Here is a 5,092-nt window from a genome sequence, read left to right as displayed (position 1 = left end):
GGTGGTCATTTGACTGGCTCTGGAATCAGATAAGGAACTGTGGTGGGGAGGCTCCTGATGGACCTGCCTTTGCTTTGGTTCTGGAGGAGCAGACTCTAGTTTTAAAGTTTTGAGTTTGTTACTACTTTGATAGAGGATTTGGACTTGATGGTCAAAAAGGAAGGAGTTTTCTTTTGACAGGAAAAAATGAAGCGTGGTCTTTACATGCCTAAAGTCACATGTGTGCTCCTGTACTTCATACAATCGTAGAATGGTTTGGGTTGGAAGGGACCTTTAAAGATGATCTAGTTCCAACCCTGCTGCTGTGGGCAGGGACACTTTCCACTAGGTCATGTTGCTCAAAGATAATGTTGGTTGGGTGTGAACTGTCAGTCCCATATGTGTTTGCAAGAGTATGACATAAGAATGGTCCTTGGGATTTCAGTCCAGGCTTATGGTGATGTAGGGAGAACACAACAGAGCTTTTAACTTGTGCTTCTTGGTCTTCTCTGTGCGACCGGGACAGCCCAAACATTTAGAGATGTCCCAAGATCAACTCAATTGCAACTTGAAGGTTTGCAAATGGTAATCTTTTAATCCTTACCTTTGGTCAGCTGCTGGTACTTCACTGATAAACAAATTGTTTGAAGTTATAGGTGTTTTTTCAATTTTGAGTAGACCATACACCTAGGGGTTTCTAGTGATGCAGTGGTAATAATTCTGGCATGACATCATTTAATCATGTAGCCCCTGGCTTATCTGTTGCATTCTCAAAGCTGTCAAAATAGCGTCACTTTGGAGATTCCCTACCTCAGACATTATGTTCCACAGCTTGACTTGTCCTTGCTACATTTAAAGGCAGAGTTCCAGTGCTTCCAGTAGCTGAGGAGTTTCTGCCAGAAATGGTTGTAACTTTGCTGTAGAATGAACAGTTCATTAAACTGGGAAATGATTTTTAAAGTGTTCAAGAGCCTGGGGCTATCATAACAATCAAGGTTGCAAATGGTCCTCAGCTCTAAGGCATATTTCCTATTGTTTAGAAGGATCAGGGATTTGAGTACTGCTTGCAGCTTTGCAAACTGAGTGGTTTAGTTCTGAAGTCATCCTTTGGTGGTGCTTTCTTCTATTAGACAAACTTATAGGTTTATTCAGGTATACTTTTTGAGGATGGGAAGAACCGATGTCCTTTTCTAAACTAGTTGTAACATGCTTCAATATATTAATGTACTTTCATGCAACAGAGACTAGAAATACTAAAATACCACAAAGCAGATGGTGTGTATTTCTGGTCTGCTTAAAAGCAGGAAGGGGAAATCTTTCAACAGATTCTTTTTGTGAGACTGATGGCCAAATGCTACAGATTTTCAGAGCTCTGCTTTAAATAAAAAGTGCTCTAATTGAGGGCATGTTCTTTTAGTTTTTTGTTTGTTTGTTTGTTTGTTTGTTTGTTTGTTTTTTTTTGTAAAAGACAGAAGTTGATTTTTAAAGTTCCATCTGAAAGTGTTTGGATTCATAGCCATTTGAATTGTGAAGGGCACATGTAGCACTTTGGGAATGGTTTACACCAAAAATACATTATGATGATGTAGTATGTACAAATAGATACTAAGGGATACAAAGAGTTGGGGTCCTGCAAGTAAAGAGCTGAGTTATCCCTGAAGTAATTCTTTCATGCTGGGAAGAAATTTAATAAGTCATGTATATCTGTGGCTAGATTGATAATTGTGTGTCATGCTGTATTTCACCATACATTCTTTGCTGGTCTTTGAGCATAGGAAGGGAACTTCAAATATATCTAATGAATCCTGATAAATATCTGTCTAATGTTAATGTGTCACAAGCCTGAAACAAGATAGAGAAGGACAGCAGGGATGTCATGAACAAGTCTTGCTACGTTAACCACTGTGATTGTAAAGTATCAAGACTGATTTTTAGGGAATTCCATTATATATGAGAGATGTTAGAAAAGGTTGTTAGGGAATAGTATTTTTCACTAAAGAGATAAGTAAGCGATACGCATTTTAAAAGGGAATGGGAGTGTGTTGGGAAGGAGATTTTTCTTTCTCTGTTAACACCAGGAAAAAAAATATAAATAATAATATTATTATTGTAAATAATATTAAGTAATTAATCTCTAATTAATTTTGAAAGAGGGTAAACTTGGCACCATGGTTCATGATCACGTTTTCAGAATACTCGAACCTCACTGGTGAACAGGCATGTGTTATATCCTTTCACATCAGGGGAGAACTTGCTAGGATTTTATGCACTGAGACACGAATCACCATAGATTCATATTCAGCAGATGATTAAAGGGTGCTGAAATGATCTCATTTCTTCCATTAATCTAATTGATATAGAAGGTTTGCTCTGCTATTGAAGTAGTAGTATTTTTCTTGAATATTCTGTATTTGCATGTCAAGTTCCTTAAATCACAAAGAAAGTTTGTTTATATCAGGAAGCTGGAGGACTTCTTAATCTAAAAATTTTGTAATACTCTCATTAAAGGTAAAGTTTTACTGTAGTTTTGAGAACTTGCTTATTTGAGCTTCTGAGTGTAAGGTATAAATAGAAATAGTCTTGTTTATCTTCAACATATGTCAAGATAATACTTTTCTCCGGTGACTCTGCAGAAGCTTTTACTCTCTAAACTCATAATGGCATTTCACTTTCCCTTTTTGGAATGAGAAAGATGTTCACATCTTGGGAGACATGATTATTTTATTTGTTATCTGTTTATAAATTATCACTGTCCATATTTTCTCTTTCTACATGGGTGTTTGTTTTTTTTTGGTTTTTTTGTTTGTTTTTAAATATACATTCTTGATGCATTTAGAAGTCTTGGCTATCTACTAGGGTGCAGGGTAGATGAGCTATTGCAGTGATACAGTGCAGGAAGCTGGCCCAGGGAAATGCAGGACTTCTAATGACAGTGCTCTGTGTTGAAGGATCCTTCTCGATCTGTTTGCACTAGGAGCATGGTACAAATGAGCAAAGCCAGATCCGCAAGCTTATGTTCCTGTGCCATGTAGGTCCTTATTCTTGAGCAAAATCTCTGATAAGAAGAGGAGATAGTATACTGATGTAGTATTTTCTGTAGCCCAATGTGAATCTAAGGTGCCTGTGTGACTGTGACTTGTGAACTGAAATATATTTATTGTGAAGCAATACACTTAGTCTCTATCAAATTGACACAGGAAATATAAATCATAGAAACTATCTGCTGACTTCTTGTTTACTTGCTTCGGGGGAAACTTTCCTGGTGATCATTATCCTGTATTTACCAAGTTTTTCTGATACTTTGTGTTCTTCTGGCTCCAATCTGTGATCATTATGCTGATAATATTTAGAAATCCTGTCTGAAAATGTTCTCAGTGTGTAGTAGTTGGACAAATGCAAACAACTGAAGGTTTAAAAAGTCACTTTTGTTTATTCCCCTCATTGTGTGAGAGATAAATGTGAAGGTAAGAAAATGTGAGTGTAATTATTTTGATTGACATAAATGGTATTTGGGCAGAAGTTGAATGAGTAAAATCAAGTTTAAAAAACCAAACTTCCTGTGTCAGCCAACATGTGAACGAACACTGTGAATAGCAGTGAGTAAGCTGATTCTTCAATGGAAGGTCATCATAATGCCTTTCAGGTCAAGTAATTGTCTAAAATGTGATCTAAAACCACATTCAAGTCCCAATATAGATAAACAGTATTTGAAAATAACTCATATAAGTTATCTTGGGCAACAGAAATTGCTTACAGTGGCCATGACATCTTTAAAATGGAACTATCTTAAATGGTGTTGCTTCTGCTCCCTGTCTTGAAATGTTAGTAATTGTAAAGAACTTCAAGGAGGTGGGGAAAAATCCTCTGTAAGTAGGGTTCATGAAATCTGACTGCTGTTTTGATACACAGATAAAAAACCCTTCCACTTCCTGACAGCCCAAGGGAAATTTGGTATTCATCACCGTACAGAATAATGAAGTATCTTTTCATGCTGGATTTCTTAGTTTAGGAGACATTCTGTTTGCAGTAATAACATGGGAAAGGAAGCAAATCCCAAGTGGAGGCACGGAGCTACAAGCTTAGGCAGACTGACTCTGCTTGGGAACATTTTTCACATTATTAGAAATGATTTTGAAGTTCCACAGAAAAAAAAACATTGTAAAGAGCAATTTGAGATTACCAGGGTATTAAGGCACTGCATTAATTCCTTTGTTTATTCTAATATAGACAACTGTTTCATAAAACAAAATAGATTAAGTCAATTCAAATAAAATATACTCTGTGCAGGCGACTTCCTGCGCTATTTAGTTTCCTTAAACACTTGGTTAACAAGCATTAATATTATCTCTTGTCACTTCGAAGCGCTTAAATCCTTTATTGCTTTCTTTGTCTCAAAATTACTTCAAGAAAGGAAGGCAGTGACAATGTATAAGAGTCAAGGGCTGAGCTGAGCTTTTGTTTGCAGCTCTACCTGTGAATTTTCTGTATGAGATCCATTTGCTGAGCTTCTGCTTCTGCTTTTCCCAACTGCAAAATAGATAGTATCATCTGCACCATTTTCTTTGAGGCCTGGTTTTCTTCTGTTTATACAACACTATGATAGCCTTGAGTAGGCTGTTCTGTGGCAGTGCCAATGAATCTGTAGGATGTTGCAATGATAATTATAATTTGCTTTGCTCAGGCATTGTAGGGGGCAGGTCAGAAGGATAGGTAGAAAACTTGATCATCAGTGCTGGGCTGGCACCAGTTTTTGTCAGAATTAGACTGCTGCTGGCCCAAATACAGGGGTCAAAGACCAGTAGGGAGAAGGTGGCCATCTGTGAGATGTGTGTGATAGGAGCCCTTGTCCTGACTCTCTCAGGTTCTCTCCCGGGCTTAGCAGGCCAGATGATGAATTTCTCTTCACTGAGGAAGTCGCTCCTTTCTATTCCTCATTAGGAAGAATTACTGAGATGCTGCTCCTTGCTAGTTTCTGTAGGATGTGACATGCTGTGCCTGACCCTGTCCCGATGCAGTCCTCGGCTTGCCTGGTGGGTTACTGTGTTTTGTGTATGGTACCCACTGGGTCTGGGATGTCAGTCATTCCTTCTCCTGCAAGGTGGATTATGGACTA

Source organism: Tyto alba, unplaced genomic scaffold, assembly GCF_018691265.1.
Source record: "Tyto alba isolate M040663 unplaced genomic scaffold, T.alba_DEE_v4.0 Super-Scaffold_8, whole genome shotgun sequence".
Lineage (NCBI taxonomy): Eukaryota > Metazoa > Chordata > Aves > Strigiformes > Tytonidae > Tyto > Tyto alba.
The sequence above is the reverse complement of the archived record's forward strand: the minus strand, read 5'-3'. Positions refer to the sequence as shown.